At 32.4% G+C, this 18418-nt stretch overlaps 1 long non-coding RNA gene across 1 annotated transcript; it reads right to left on the bottom strand.

Annotated features, from left to right (window-relative positions):
• Positions 1–3083: 3083 nt before the first annotated feature.
• On the bottom strand, positions 3084–4045 carry LOC121775326. Its single transcript, XR_006045113.1, has 3 exons — positions 3731–4045; positions 3595–3651; positions 3084–3240 (listed from the first exon to the last, which is right to left on the bottom strand). It is a non-coding gene; the product is annotated as an uncharacterized LOC121775326 (long non-coding RNA).
• Positions 4046–18418: the final 14373 nt, after the last annotated feature.

Genomic DNA, 18418 nt, shown 5'->3' with positions numbered 1-18418 from the left:
GATAGTCGAGAATGAAGGCGGAAGCATCACCGATTGGAATGAAGATGACCGTGCATCTAGCTCTTCTGGCACGTCGACCGAGACACCCAATAGAGGGTTACCGTTAGGCTTCAATGAGTTCTATCTAGACAAGCCTCAATGCGCAACCAACAGGATCATGCGCAGCTCATGAGCGACATGATTGAAGAAGTGTGGGCTCGTAACCGCCGTCGCTGAGTTTGCGTTTTTTTAATTTGCATTGTAATGTATTAATTTTTATTAAATAAAATAAAGTTTTTGAAATTCGTATTTTAATTTATTAGTTTTTTTAAATTCGTATGGATTTTGTCATTCAATCAAGCTTTTGTTTTGTACAATGGACAATTTACTTTTTGCATCATATATGTATAAGATAACCCAAACAAAGAATGAATTATAATATTTTAAGATATGCTCAGTATTCATCCAACTCAACTATACTTTTTTTGATGATTTTTCAGTGACTACCCAACCACATCATTACATATTTATTTTTATTATTTTTATAATAATATTATTACATGAAATATTTATTATTGCATGATAAAAATTGATTTAAAAAGCACAATAAATGATAAACTAAAAATTATAAAATAAACAAATAAACAACATATTACAATAACTGAAATATGAAATTAAAAATACATAATTGGTGCTCAAAACATAGGATGAAAATTAGTAATAGAAATTTTGAGAATTAGAGAATATATTACTCTCATCATCATTCATAGTGAACTACAAAGAAGACTACAAAATTAAAAATTATACCAAAGAAGAAGGATTATATGAGGAGAAAAGATGATTTTCTTATGATAAAAAAATATAGCAAATGCGGTCTCTATTTATAGAGGATGAAAAATTATGAATTTTGGTATAGTTACTATAATTATTTAATAAAATAGATAAAAGATATATAAATTTTAAAAAAAATATTTATCAACCAATGAGATTTTGATTTATTTATTTACCATTGGTTTATGGAGTAACATCTTATTAATCACATCAATAACACTCCTTCACATTTTTTTATGTGTATTATCCAATGTATAATGGATTAATGGTGTTTTATTCAATGACAACCTATCATGCCATGCATCTTACATTAAATTTCTATAATACATGCTAAAAGATTTACACAATATACTCAAAAAAAATTCATGAAACTGAGCGGGAAAACAAAAATTCTCACAACTTTATATATGTATAGATGTAGAGTCTCCATAGTTTCTGAATTAGAATTTTATCTGGTAAGTCTTGGAATGCTATTAACATTATTTATCAGATTTAAAAGGATAACAATTAAAAGAATTTTCAGTTATGCATTGGGTAATATTGGTTCCAAGTTTTAACCATGTCAAGCTTGAGAGCCCACTAAATGAGATTTGACTAATTTGACCCTTTATATATATCAAATCAATAATGCCTTAGTATTGTATTACAAGATGATACCATTTTATAATAATGATAGTTATCAATATTCTATAAAAGTGGGCAGGAAAATGGATTTTGCTGTATTTGGATTTTATAAATATATAGATCGATAACTATTATTTTTATTATTATATTATTTAAAAATTTATAAAATATTATAGAAAATGATAAAATAAAACAAAAACAAATAACAAAAGTCATAAATTGCAACAATTAAAATACAAATAATTTTAGGAAGGTTTGAAATTTTGGAATTAGAGAACATGTTATTCTCATCATCCATTGTGAATAAATTTAAAAAATTAGAAATAGTAAAATAGAAGAAAGATTATATGTGGAGAAAAATAGAGATTTTTTTTGTGAATAGAACTATAGCAAATATGATCTCTATTTGTAGAGGATAAAAAAATACGAATTTTGGTATAATTTATATATATATTTCATTTAATATATAAAATATATTTGAATATTAAATAAAACATTTATTGACCAATGACATTGTAACAAATGGCATAATCACATTGGTCAATAAAATAAATTGAGGGAGAAACCACTTAGGTCTTATTTTGTGCAATGTCATAGAACAGTAACCATTGGATATATATATATATATATATATATATAGGTATTTGATCAAAACAAAAATGGTCTTAAACCAAGAATTGCAGACGGGTTTTTGTCCATTGGATTAGACAATCTAATCTTTAGATTACATTAATTAACGGCTAGATTTATTAGGAAGATATTATTATTTTAATTACTTATAATCTAAAAAGGTTAATTAAGTAAATTGCATATTGTCGTTAGTTATAGTATTTCCTATGATTGTGCTCCTTCATCTCTCCACTAACTTCTCTCCACTAACTGCTCTTTAGCGTAGGTTATCAGCCCATAATTTCTTCTCCTTTAATCTTTCGTCGAATTTTCATACCCTATTCCATTTACTGTAGTTCTGCTAAGTCTTATCATTTGAAGATATGCAAAAATTCTCTGTCGATGTAGTTATTGTGGTGTAGTATACGATGCTATGACCCTAATATTCATTTATTATGACATAAATTAAGCATATGATGCTATGACCCAAATATTCATTTTATTATGACCCAATGTATGAATTCTCATATACTATTAGTTTTTTTGCCTAATTATGCTTATTATGACTCGTACATGCATATATTATGACATGAACTGCTAATTTACATAATCAATTTTTTCTCACAAGTTAGCCTGGTTATTGTACAAAATTCCCACAACAAATTAATGATTTTATTTTTATCTTTTTTGCTCAAAATGACTCTAACATGTACGAAGTATGACATAGAGTCATCTTATACTTTGTTTTTACTTTTCAGAAGAGATCAAACAACCATTATATTTTTACCTTGGTCATAGAGTCAGAAAAATAATTCATATTAAAGTCTAATTTGCAGAAACAATAAAATCCAAAGCCATTTTAAAGTATCACCCATTGATGAAATAAAATATTTGAAAACCCATATGTTAAATACACACATAATTATATCAATAAAACATACTTTAAATCCAAAATTTATGACATGGCCACTACAGAAGCTCTGTAGCTTGCTATCATCTTTTCAACGTCGATCATCATTTTCTTGTTGTCCATTGCATAATGTTTGGATGTCGATGTTTTATTGGAAAGGGAGCTGTGATTATTTTCGGCCAACTTCAACACAATACTTTTTAGCTCTTAAATACTTAAGCGCACCCTTATATCTAGTCGATAGTCCACAATTCCAATGGCCTTCTCTCACCCATGTTGACTTCCATCTGAGAAAATAAACATTGCAGTCACTTATGACATAAAAGTGATACAAACATGACCTAATTCATATATTTCACTTATGACATAGAAGTGATACAAACATGGCCTAATTCATATATTGCTACTACATAACCCATAAAACTATTCCAATGCTAATCAATGACCATACATTTATTTTAGGTGATTCCAAATTGAATGCAACCTATAGAAACAATAACAGTTTGTAAACATGACACAAAACTGTTACATATATGACCTAATACACTCATATTCTGATATGACATATATAATTGTTTAGTATGACCCAAAAGCATATCTATTTTTTTAATAATTGTTTTTGCATGATTCAATTGTATTACCTCTCGGAGCCTTTGGGATCTTTTGTAGCTTTGTCTTCGCGGATGTTCTCTCATACACTACGTGAACAACAGATTTAAATTACAAATCGGCCTGATTTTGTCAACTTTAAGTCATGGGTTACAACATCGTACTAACCTTTTCCGTCACGAGGTGCGGATCCAGAGGCTCTAGTGTTGACCATGGTTGTAGTAGCTTTTTTGTTATCCTTCTTCGTCAAGTTTTGAATTCTGCCAAGGTTTTGTGGTAGAGGAATCAGTTTTTATGGAAAACTCGATTTTTGGTGCAGACGAGGTTGAGATAGTGGAGGAGACGACTAATGTTTACAGATTTGTATGGTTTGGGCGATTGGGTAGAGATTTTGGTGATGGGGTTGAGATTTGGGTGTTTTGTCGTGTAGATTCTAGGGTTTGTTGGGATGGGGTTGAGATTTTGGTGAGAGAGATGCATTGAATGGCGAGGGAACCGAAGAATCAACTTAGAAAACGTGTGGAGTAATGATCCCAATTAATCTGGTCTTAATTAACGGAAGGGCGGTTGTTTATATTTTCTATACCTAAATTGCCCTTTCATGACATAGATCAATCCTATTATGACCCACAGAAATTGTTGACAAATCCACATCGTGGCCATTCATTTCCATATCTTACGGTCCATAATTGGTCTGTATTTCTATACTTAAGGGCTTCTTTTGATAGATTAAGACCCTATATATATATATATATATATATATATATATATATATATATAGGGATGTATTCATTTCCTTTTCCTATATTTCCTCCTTTTTCCTTCTTAATATCAGCCATTAGATTAGAGAAATGGACGGTCAAGATCAACATTTGGTAATTAATCCGTGTTGCATTATTTGTCCTATTTTGTGCATTATGAGGGTACAATAGTAATCTAATAATGGTTGGAAACCGCTACGAATAATGCACCACATGGTCACGAGTAATGCATATAATTGCCTATATAATGCACAATATGTGAACTGCAATGCATACGAACAAGATGTGATGTGTTATGATGTTTGACACACGTTTCTTGTTTCCCTAAGGGTTTAATAAGCTTAGGGGCTAGGGTATAGTACGTAGACATGTATGTAATCTTCACATGGTAACGAGTAATGGATATAATTGACTATATAATGCACAATTTGTGAACTGCAATGCATACGAACAAGATGTGTTGTGTTATGATGTTTGACACACGTTTCTTGTTTCCCCTAAGGGTTTAATAAGCTTAGGGGCTAGGGTATAGTACGTACGCATTAATAACAAATTATAAAACGATACGAATAATTCACCAAATTGTCACGAGTAATGGATGTTATTAACTATATAATGCACAATATGTGAACTGCAATGCATACGAATAAGATGTACCATGTTATGATGTTTGACACACGTTTCTTGTTTCCCCTAAGGGTTTAATAAGCTTAGGGGCTAGGGTATAGTACGTAGACATTACTAAATGCACGTATGTAATCTTCAATCCGTTGATTAACCCATATACACAATACCTCTAATAATGCATAATATACTGAGATAATGACAATTAACAGCTACATAATGCACTACCTAAACCAAATAATGCACATACGTATATTCCAATAACAACAATTTGTTAGTAATGTCTACGTACTATACCCTAGCCCCTAAGCTTATTAAACCCTTAGGGGAAACAAGAAACGTGTGTCAAACATCATAACATGGTACATCTTATTCGTATGCATTGCAGTTCACATATTGTGCATTATATAGTTAATAACATCCATTACTCGTGACAATTTGATGAATTATTCGTATCGTTTTATAATTTGTTATTAATGTGTACGTACTATACCCTAGCCCCTAAGCTTATTAAACCCTTAGGGGAAACAAGAAACGTGTGTCAAACATCATAACACAACACATCTTGTTCGTATGTATTGCAGTTCACAAATTGTGCATTATATAGTCAATTATATCCATTACTCGTTACCATGTGAAGATTACATACGTGTCTAAGTACTATACCCTAGCCCCTAAGCTTATTAAACCCTTAGGGGAAACAAGAAACGTGTGTCCAAACATCATAACATGGTACATCTTATTCGTATGCATTGCAGTTCACATATTGTGCATTATATAGTCAATTATATGCATTACTCATGACCATGTGGTGCATTATTCGCAGATACCAAAATGTGGCAGTTACTTTTCCGTCAAATGTCAATAATAACCCTGTAATGCATACAACCACATTCTATAATGCAACACGGAACCAGTTTTATAGAATCAATCTGATTCGTTGATGCCTTAGATCTAACGCGTAATATTAAGAAGGAAAAAGGATATAAGATGTGAAAAGGAGAATAACGCTCCCACATATATATATATATATATATATATATATATATATATATATATATAGGGGAGCACTATTCACCTTTTCCACTCTAAGATCCTTTTCTCTTCTTAATAATAACCGTTAGATCCTTCCAATCAACGGACCACGTTAATCCTTATTAATTATTTCCGCGTTGCATTATAGCTCCTTTCGTTGTGCATTATGGGGGTAATATAGTAAAATTGAGAAAATGGAACCGCCTTTTTTTTGGCAGTCGCGAATTTCACGCGATTTGCAATCTTCCAACTCTTCAGTTTTCTCCTTCTTTACTCCAGCAGACGCCTCGACTCTCCCCACTCCTTCCACTCTCTAAAACCCTAATTACATCTGCCACAATTCGATTTCCACAGCCTCCGCCACAGATTTGGTCGATTACACTCCACCGTGGTTACAGCTGCCACAAAATCGACCGGTGTTGACGTGTTTCGACGAATATTCAACAAATCTCGCAGGTATGTAAATGGAAAACATTCAACTGAGCGTATGCCTAGGCTGTAGAATATCGGAATTACCTAGGTAATCGTCTACGATTGTCTCTGATTATGAGCGCTGGACATTGTGTTCAGTGTGATGTCGATTATGTCCATTAATGACGATTTGGTTTATTATTGAGTTATATCTATGGTTTTTGTCGATTTGGATGAAGGAATTTAACTAATTTCGTTGGTGTAACAGAGCATCAATGACGAAGAGATGCAGACCCTCCAAGAGTCAACCAACACAGACTGAAGGTTACATAATTGTTTCCTTTGTTCTGATGCATTATTCGTTGGTTGTACTACATTATTGGTCAGTATTCTTGCATTATTTTGTATATGTAATGCATTATGTAGAAATTTATTGACATAACCTACATTATTGGTCAGTATTCTTGCATTATTTTGTATATGTAATGCATTATGTAGAAATTTATTGACATAACCTGCAGTATATGATGCAATGTATGGGTATTGCGTATATTGTTTACGTAAATCATTGAAGCTTACTTTCATATATTATATGGTTTGATTAGTGCATTATGTCTATACTGAAACCGTCATTATGTGCAGAAAAGTATGTAATATGTATGGTGTTGTGTGTTTTAGTGACTACAATCAGTAAATAGTAAATATGTGCATTTTCTTAGTTTGTACTGTGCATTATTGAAAGTGATTTATGCATTATGTTTACTAAATTATGCATTACTAAGCGTATTGGGTGTGTACTAATATTTACTCAATCAGGATGAAATATGTTTATTAATTTGTATGGGTACTGCATTGAGAATCTGTAATATTACATTTTTTGGAGTATATTGTGCATTATATGAGTGGTATTCATTATGTGCAGTAAATTATGCAATATGTAGGGTGTTGTGTGTTTTAGTGACTAAACTAAGGAAAGAGTACATATGTGCATTTTTAAGTGTAGACTGTGCATTATGGAACATAATTTATGCATTACGTTTACTAAATTATGCATTACTAAGGGTATTGGGTGTGTTGTAATAGCTGCCCAGTTAGTATGAAAGTTTTTTATTATGTTGTGTGGGTACTGCATTGTGAATCTGTAATAGGGCATTTTTTTGTAGTATTGTGTGCATTATATGAGTGGTATTATTTATATTGTTTAATACATTTTATGTGTAACACATGTGCATTTTTGTGTTTAGACAATGCATTATGAGCAATTTTTAATGCATTATGAGGTTGTGTTATGCATTATTTCATATAATATATGCATTAATCTGTAAAAAGCTAGCAGCATTATGTATTCTGATTTATTGATAATGTTTTGATGTATTACTTTGTTTGTTCCATATCAGAGAAGCGGCTAAGATCAGACATTGATGATGCAGTTGACGATGTTATTCCAGTTGACGAGAATTATGGTTTGGAGTGAGTCTTGGTTCGGCTATAGGGAGATCTTGGTTAATGGGTAAACCGATATTCGGATAGATGTTTCAATTTAAAATTGTACTTTTTCGCAACTTAATAAGTGCGTTTGGATATTAGCTAATGATTTTGAGACTGCGTAAATTGTCTGTATTCAGCATTAAAGATTGTGCATTGTGTTTTACAATCTGTGCATTACTCCTTTATTGACTGTCATTATTTTCAATATAGTGTTCGTTACGATAATAATTGTGTATATGCAAAGTCTGAGCATTATGTGTAATTATATCGTCATTATTTACAGTTAATTATGCATTATAAGAAGTATGCATGGTAAATTTAAAGTGGATTTTATCGTTGCGACATAATTCAGGGGTGCATGGTTTATTTCAATTGGGTATAAATTCAACATTAGATAAATTAGTGCATTATTAAATTAAAACGTTGCATTATTTACCAAGAAATTATCATTATTTAAAATTGTGTATTGAATAAGACATATAAACGGGAAGCATTATTTATTCCAAAGTGAATTTTTTAATTAATCGTTTCGCCAGAATTCAGGGGTCCATGGAATATTAAAATCGGATATCAATTCTGCAAGAGACATTTTAGTGCATTATTATACTAAAACGTTGCATTATGACCTAGAAAAAAAAATTGGGAACAAACAAAATAATTCATCAGAACACAACTGATACAAAGTTGACTTCTTTAAATAAAAATGCAACGTTGCATTATGACAGATATAAAGTTCCAATAACAAAAACAAAAACATGACCTAGTGCAAGACACAAGAAGTTGCTATAATACGTTGGAGGAATTAATGATGGACGGCGAGTATGCCTTATGAATTTAGTGTTTTTGATTTGCCGTGTTTAGATGTTTGGAACACGTTACTTGTTTCCTCCAAGGGTTTAATAAGCATAGGGGCTAGGGTATAGTACTTACATATATAAAGCACGTATTTTTGTAATAAAATTTTTTTACCAAATAAAGTTAATAAAAAGGTGCACTGTTACATATAATGCACCAAATGAGTATGCATAATGATATCTACTGTCTGTATAATGCATAAAACGTTGGAGGAATTAATGATGGACCACGAGTATGCCTCAGTCATTTAGGTTTTCGATGTGCCGTGTTTAGATGTTTGGAACACGTTACTTGTTTACCCCAAGGGTTTAATAAGCATAGGGGCTAGGGTATAGTACTTATTTTAATTACAAAAATACGTGATTTATATATGTAAGTACTATACCCTAGCCCCTATGCTTATTAAACCCTTGGGGTAAACAAGTAACGTGTTCCAAACATCTAAACACGGCAAATCAAAAACACTAAATTCATGAGGCATACTCGCGGTCCATCATTAATTCCTCCAACATATTATGCATTATACAGACAATAAATTCCATTATGCACTTTCAGTTGGTGCATTATATGTAACCGTGCACCTTTTTTCATAACTTTATTCGGTAACAAATTTTAATTACAAAAATACATGATTTATATATGTAAGTACTATACCCTAGCCCCTATGCTTATTAAACCCTTAGGGTAAACAAGTAACGTGTTCCAAATATCTATACACGGCACATCAAAACCTAAATGAATGAGGCATACTCGCGGTCCATCATTAATTCCTCCAACGTTTTATGCATTATACAGACAATACATTTCATTATGCACTTGCAGTTGGTGCATTATATGTAACCGTGCACATATTTCGTATCTTTTTTCGGCCAAAAATTTTAATTACAAAAATACGTGATTTATATATGTAAGTATTATACCCTAGCCCCTATGCTTATTAAACCTTGGGGTAAACAAGTAACGTGTTCCAAACATCTAAACACGGCACATCGAAAACCTAAATGACTGAGGCATACTCGTGGTCCATCATTAATTCCTCCAACGTTTTATGCATTATAGAAACAGTAGATATCATTATGCATACTCATTTGGTGCATTATATGTAACAGTGCACCTTTTTATTAACTTTATTTGGTAAAAAAATTTAATTACAAAAATACGTGCTTTATATATGTAAGTACTATACCCTAGCCCCTATGCTTATTAAACCCTTGGGGTAAACAAGCAACGTGTTCCAAACATCTAAACATGACACATCAAAAACCTTAATGAATGAGGCATACTCGAGGTCCTTCATTACGTCCTCCAACGTTTTATGCATTATACAGACAGAAGCTATCATTATGCATACTCATTTCGTGCATTATATGTATCCGTTTTTTTAGACGTCGCTACTAAACCCAAGCCCATCAACTAATTAAACCCTTAGGATAAACAATAATCGTGTGCCAAATAACGAAACACGACGCATCTTATTTGTATGCATTGCGGTTTACATATTGAGCATTATATAGTCAATAATATCCATTACCAGTTAACATGTGGTTCATTATTCGTATCTTTTAAACTACAACCATATCCGGGCCGAAATCTACACCCTTAATAATTCTCACATACACGCGATCCTCCATCACGGGACATGTTTAAACACAACCGATACATAAACAACGAGCGATTAATCAGACTAATCGGACTGATCTTTATTGTTATTAACACAATCGATACAAAAACAAACGAACACGACGCTTAATTACATTCTTCCATTTTTGAGAGAAGAACGATCTCTACACCTCCGGCAACAAACGATAGTACCAATGAGGAAACGAGAACGGAGATTCGATAATTGGAAAGAGTGGCTGATCGAAAAAATCAATTGAAGAGTGAAGAATGGAGTAATTCACGTCTGCAGCGAAAAAATCAATTGGAAGAAGGAGAAAAACTGTGAAGATCTTGAGAGGAGAAATCAATTGAAGAGTGAAGAATGGAGTAAACCGTGTCTGCAACAAAAAATCAATTGGGAGAAGGAAAATAAACGTAAAGATCTTGAGATGAGTAAATTAAGGAAGTTGCATAACCAACAGTTAATTCGATTTCCATTTAAGCCCTTTTTGGTTTTTTTACTAATTTATTTAAATGATTAAACCCACTAATTTAGGCCATAGGATATAGTAAATCAACGGTTAAGATGGAGAAGGAAAAAAGGAGGAAATATAGGAAAAGGAAATGAATACATCCCTATATATATATATATATATATATATATAGGGTTTTGATCTATGCAAAACTAGATTTAAATACAGAAACGCAGAACAATATCATAATTAGGTCACCTTTAGGTCATAATTAGGTAATTTTTAGGTCATGCTAACAAAGCATGACCTAAAACGATCTTAGCATGACATTAAACCCAAATATTATAATATGACCTAAAATTGCTTAATTATGACCTTCCGTGTTTTTTGTTAATTATTGACCATTAGATCATCTAATCCTAGGGCCAAGATTTGGTCTGCATTTCTGGATTTAAACACATACTTATTTTGATCATCTCCCTATATATATATATATATATATATATATATAGGGGAGTGATCAAGATATAACTAATCTTAAGTGTATAACTAGAGAACAAATCTCAGCCACACGTCTTAATGGAACAAATATTATTTATTTTAATAATATAAAATAGGCCAAGGGTATTTTTGGAAATTACATTATCAAATTCAAATTTACGTGATTTCCTTTCTTTCTCCTTCCAAATCTGCGATCAAATCTCCTTCGATTTGGGGCGGCGCTGATGCAGGCACTGGCGACGTGGCAGAGTTGGGGCGGTTGGTTGTGATGGGCGTCGCATCGTATTGATGTTGGTGGTGGTAGCCGTGATTTGGTGACAGCGGGAGCGGAGCTGCGTTGGTGCGCCACGGATTGTGTGCGGCGGTGATGTTAGTTGAGAGAAACTCCGTCCAAGGACACTGTTGTTGAGAGCGATACGGCAGCAGCTACGGTGTGTTAGTGATGGATGATTTCTTGGGCTTGTGTTTTTTGGATGGCATTGTTGGAAGTAAGGTTTGTGGTATCAGAATGTGGTGATGAAAGGGGATGTATCATGTATGTATATTGGTAGGTGGCCCTTGGTCCCAAGCTTGATCAATTATTCATTTTATGAAATGTAAATTGTTTAGTTTGAAGAGATTTTCAAAAAATAAGAGTGGTGTGTTTTGTGAACAAGAGTGAAGCGTTTTGTGAACAAGAGTGAAGTAAAATCAGAATAAGAGTGATGTGTTTTGTGAACAAGAGTGAAGTAAAATCAGAATAAGAGTGATGTGTTTTGTGAACAAGGGTGAAGCGTTTTCTGAACAAGAGTGAAGTAAAATCAGAATAAGAGTGATGTGTTTTGTGAACAAGAGTGAAGTAAAATCAGAATAAGAGTGATGTGTTTTGTGAACAAGAGTGGAGTGTTTTCTGAACAAGAGTGAAGTGTTTTGTGAACAAGAGTAAAGTAAAATCAGAATAAGAGTGATGTGTTTTGTGAACAAGAGTGAAGTAAAATCAGAATATGAGTGATGTGTTTTGTGAACAAGAGTGAAGTAAATCAGAATAAGAGTGATGTGTTTTGTGAACAAGAGTGAAGTAAAATCAGAATAAGAGTGATGTGTTTTGTGAACAAGAGTGAAGCGTTTTGTGAACAAGAGTGAAGTAAAATCAGAATAAGAGTGATGTGTTTTGTGAACAAGAGTGAAGTAAAATCAGAATAAGAGTGATGTGTTTTGTGAACAAGAGTGAAGTGTTTTCTGAACAAGAGTGAAGTGTTTTGTGAACAAGAGTGAAGTAAAATCAGAATAAGAGTGATGTGTTTTGTGAACAAGAGTGAAGTGTTTTCTGAACAAGAGTGAAGTGTTTTGTGAACAAGAGTGAAGTAAAATCAGAATAAGAGTGATGTGTTTTGTGAACAAGAGCGAAGTAAAATCAGAATAAGAGTGATGTGTTTTGTGAACAAGAGTGAAGTGTTTTCTGAACAAGAGTGAAGTAAAATCAGAATAAGAGTGATGTGTTTTGTGAACAAGAGTGAAGTAAAATCAGAATAAGAGTGATGTGTTTTGTGAACAAGAGTGAAGTGTTTTCTGAACAAGAGTGAAGTGTTTTGTGAACAAGAGTAAAGTAAAATCAGAATAAGAGTGATGTGTTTGGTGAACAAGAGTGAAGTAAAATCAGAATAAGAGTGATGTGTTTTGTGAACAAGAGTGAAGTAAAATCAGAATAAGAGTGATGTGTTTTGTGAACAAGAGTGAAGTGTTTTCTGAATAAGAGTGAAGTGTACTCGGAAATGATGTGGAGGAATTGGCGAGATGTCGTTTTGATGAAAAGCTGTTGTCGTTTACTCATTTTTCATTTTTTTAAATTCATTTTTCTGCCCCACAAAAGCATTATTTTACTTCACTCTCGTTTACAAAACACATCACTCTTATTCTGATTTTACTTCACTCTTGTTCACAAAACACATCACTCTTCTTATTCTGATTTTACTTCACTCTTATTCACAAAACACATCACTCTTACTGTGATTTTACTTCACTCTTGTTCACAGAACACATCACTCTTATTCTGATTTTACTTCACTCTTATTCACAGAACACATCACTCTTACTTTGATTTTACTTCACTGTTGTTCACAAAACAATCACTCTTATTCTGATTTTACTTCACTCTTGTTTACAAAACACATCACTCTTAGCATGATTTACAAGATAAAATGGAGTACACAACACATCATTAACTATAGTAGTAAGACTTACAAGAAAATAAAATAAAATTCAGTGGAATATTTATTTAATCAGAACGTAAGAGTTATAAACTATACTAAAAAAAACAACAAAATCTGTTTCTACTGCCATACACGTTCAAACTGGCAATCTCGGCAAAATCCTTTGCCCCCCAAATCTCCATAGACAGTGTTGAAGAAACGGAGTATCCGCCATCTCCGAATCTAACGCTCAGCGGCAGCATCCTCCTCGATGAGTCTCCGGCGAATCCAAAGCATGAATTCAGCGGCTGAGAGCAATCCGAAAGCGGCGTAGACGAAGGAGGAGGCGGAATCCTGGAGGAAAACCGACAACAGCGGCGTAGACGAAGGAGAACAATGTTTCTTTTTCAAATGAATTGAATTTGCCAATGACGTAACTTAATTTTGTATGTGCAAAGACCATAATACCCCTGCCTTGTTATTATTGAGTAAATTTGTGATTGAGGGAGCTAAGATCTCATTAAATTCGAAAATTAATACTAGCCATTGATTTTTTTGATCTTGTGGCTATGATTTGTTCTCTAGTTATTTGGTTAAGAGGTGTTTGCCATAGATCACTACCCTATATATATATATATATATATATATATATAAAAGTGTGATTTACTGATTTGATAACTCTTTATGATGTATATTTATATATAATCATGTATTAATATATTATATTATATGTTAATGAAATTTTATAATATGGTGAAAATTATTTCATGAAACTGGGCGGGAAAGTAGATTCTTTGGTATTCCACTTTTATATATTTATAGATAAAAATGGTTATAATAAAAATAAATTCGAAAATAAAAACAAAAATAAAAATGAGAAAGAATCCATTGGAAAACGACGGATGGTAAGAAACAAAATATAAAGGTTATTATTTGTATAATGTAAAATACGCAGTTATTTTAACAATACAATCCGGTAGGCCATCATCATTCATCAATAATACTCCATAATTTGGTCTATGTATGATTGAAGATGCTTTCAAAATTGGAGCCACTTATGGGTACCAATTATTATTATTATAATATTGTCATATACAATGTCCTAATTTCTATGCAATTCTATAGTATTGTCTATGATGATTTTGTACAATTCTAATGAAATTTTCTGCTCGCACTTTTCATTTTAGGCTGTAAATTTGGGATTAATTTTTTTGCGTAATTAAATTAAAATTTTAAATATAATGAGACATCACTTAATAAAGGAGCTCTTAACTTAAATTAACATATTAATTAAATATATTAATTCTAACTTAAACTATAAATAGTGTAAGAAGTTTGGGATGAGCCGAAAAAGTAACAAATAAGATGGGATGGAGGCAATGTTTTAAAGACCGGACCGGACCGGCCGGTTTGACCGATCGGACCGCGAACCGATAGGTAGTCCGGTCCGGTTCACCCCTTTAAACCACCACTGCATTGAACCGCCGTGAACCGGTGGAACCGGCCGGTCGGACCGGTTGGACCGTGAACCGGAAACCAATTTTCTGTTTTTTTTTTCAAAATTTTTAAAAATTTGTTGTTGGTAGAGGTTGAAATCATGACCTCTCTTCTAGTTAAGAAAACTTCTACCACTCCACCACATGGGCTCATTGAACAATTTGAACCTTAAATATTTTTATACATTAACCATTAATTTTATCTACAAAAACTAATAATTCATTTTAATTTTATTATTCTTTAATATAATTGTTAATTATAATATATATAATTATCATCCTTTATATTTTAATGATGCTCTACTTACCACCTATATTATTATTAGTACCATATAAGATTCATTATTTATTATAAATAAGTTTTTTATATTACATACTTAATTTATATACCCTAGCTATTGACATTAATGAATAATCTTATCTAACTAATTAATAAGTACTTAATTCGTATTTAATTATATATTATTTTACAAATTAAATTTTCTTAAATTAATATAAACATGATCTATTTTAATACATGAAATATTAAATTTTTTATATAGACTAACTAATATTAAATATATATATCTGAATATATTTACTAAATTTTAATATTATTTATATTTATACATCACTAATTATCTATAAGGTTTAATGTTTTGTGATATATTATTAATTGTAAATCATTTACTAAATTTAGTATATTTTTATATATATTTGTAACAGTAAAACGGTTAGACCGGTGGTTCGACCGGTTGGACCGGTTGAACCGTGAACCAGTAACGTCGCCGGTTCGCTGGCCGGTCCGGTTTTTAAAACATTGGATGGAGGGGTATAAAATTGAATGATGGCCTACCAAGTCTTCTAGTGGGAGTTGGTAAGTTTAAACTATTTAACAATAATTTAATTTTGATGATTAGTTATGATATCATGATGACGTGATCCGTTGTCGTTGATATCTTGCATTGTGTAAAATATTTTGGTGAATGGTTCTGAACTTCTGGATCATTCAAAATTGCTACTAGAAGATATGTGTATCAAGATTTAAAATTCTATATCCATATACTGTTGTCACTATTAATAATTACAATGATGTGTCTAATTATATGATGTTATACAATAAAATCCCCAAATTATATAGACAATAGTCACTATTCCTATACCATATACGTAAAAATTATGTTATTAAGTGTATATTTAATTTTCTCTATTTAATATTAGTGAAGTTAGTTCAATGCTACCTACTATTTAATGTGAAATGGTAAAGAACATAAGTCTACACATGTCTTCAAGATAGTGACTAATCTAATCTAATCTAATCTAATCAAAATTTGTTGGATTCAGTCTCGACCCGTGAGTCATGAAAGTGTCTAACTTATTATATTTTGGAGTATTTGTTTTTACTACAAAGTCCACATAAGTCCACATCCCATGTGACCACATAAGTCCTTTTCTTGACCTTTTTTGCTGAAAAATCTAATCAACATTTGTTAGTTTAAGTTGTTAAACACGAGTCCACGTGTCTTATGAAATTGTCTATGGACTTCTAGTATCCTAAATTAAGTTTTATTTATGCTATTTCATTTGATAGTACTTAGTTACTTTTTCATTTTTTTGTTAACCAAACAGAGTACATCATATTAAGTGCATGTTTGATAAGTTAGTAATACCAAGATAAAGAATTATATATAGACATTTCTAATTATTTGATATCATAGCTAAGCTTAACTCAAAGCCCAATATAATACAAGGGCTCTTCCCAATCTTACCAAAATTATAACTTTGACCATGTTTATGTAACCTACCAATTTGTGAAGTTAAGCCATGTTATTTAATATACTATACAAATTTAGATAATTTATTTTCTATCAAACAACAACAACAAAAAATCATATCTTTGCATATCTTGACATGAAGCCCACATTTCTTATCTTGTTTTACGTATCTTCTCATATCCCATCTTTTTTATCAAACGAGTCCATTGAATGGGTGCATCCAGAGTGTCAGGCTCCAAGTTTATATTACTGGAAAAAAAATTTCTTTTTGGCCCATTATGATATTGGTGTTTAAACGATTGAATTTAGGTATGCATTTGATCTAATCTTATAATTTTCCAAATGGAATAGTAATTTCGGACAAAATTTAATAAACAGAGACAAAGGCAATAATTTACTCCCTCCGTCTCACGATAGAAGTCACATTTAGTCTAAGCATGAATTTTAAGAAATATAGAGAATAGTGGATTGGAAAAATTATACTCCTATTTTCTTAGAAAAGTTAGTGAAATATATAATACACTTTTTTATATTAGTTTTATAAATAAAATATAAATAAAATGAATTAATAAAATGTAAGACTTACATACTATATAAGTAAAAGACCAATCAAAATAACAAAATATGACTTTTTATTAGACAGTGACTAAAACACCCGCATGATAAATAAAAGAGTAAAGGTCAAAAGTGGTCCTAAACATATGATGATTTTACGATTTTGGTCCAAAACATTATCTTTTGAATTATTTCGTCTCTCATAATTGAAAACGGGCCGGATTTAGTCATTTTTGGACGGCACCGTTTAAATATGACGGTCAAAGTAAGTTTAATCTATTTTGACTAGATTATGTTACTAATTAGTAATTAACAAACTAAATTATAACTTAGTTTTTTGGGTTACCAATTACGTTTCTTCTTCTCCTCCCTTAATATCCTTATCACCAAAAACAACCACATAAGGCAATACAATCAATTCAAATCAATAACTCGTGATTCCGACGCGATTCATCGTTGTCGCCGCATTCCTAAATCCCTCATTCCCCAGCCACTCCGGCAAGAGCTACCGCCTCCGCCAGTGCAACCAGCTCTCCCCTCACGTCAAGCACCGCGCCTTCACCCCGACGAAGATTACACCATCATTCGCGCCAACACCCGCTCCTCGGGACCGAGTCCGTTAATCACAATACTGACTCACCAGCTCATTCCCCCAAAACTGAACCTAATTATGTCCAATTGCCGCCACCACCTATCAACCGATGCAATGACAAGTGGGGGTCAATTTTGTGCCCTTCAGCGCTAAATCGATAGGAGTGATGCTGAGATGATTCGGGGCAGAGGTGAGGAATTACATGGTTGGATTGGAGGAGCAGTAGTGGAGAATTGAACACCAGGAGAAGCAACAACATAAAATTGATACGAACTCGACACCCTTCCGCTTCAGTTCTCCAGCATCATTTCAAGATGGGATTCGGCGTCGGTCTTGTGTCGGATGGCCGAGATGAAGCCCAGGGCGAAGAGCAGGGAGAAGAGAGAAGCTAACTAGGAGCGGTGGCAAAGGTGGGGGCAGGTAGCGGCGGAGGAGGAGTGTGGCGGAGTTTAAGGGGAAGAGAAGAGTGTTGGGAGATAGAGACCGTGTGAATTTGTCTTTTAAAAATAAGAAAAATATTAAATATTCTAATTTAACCCTCTAA

Source organism: Salvia splendens, chromosome 17 (assembly GCF_004379255.2).
Source record: "Salvia splendens isolate huo1 chromosome 17, SspV2, whole genome shotgun sequence".
Taxonomy (NCBI): Eukaryota; Viridiplantae; Streptophyta; class Magnoliopsida; order Lamiales; family Lamiaceae; genus Salvia; species Salvia splendens.
This window is presented reverse-complemented; position numbering and strand designations above follow the sequence as displayed.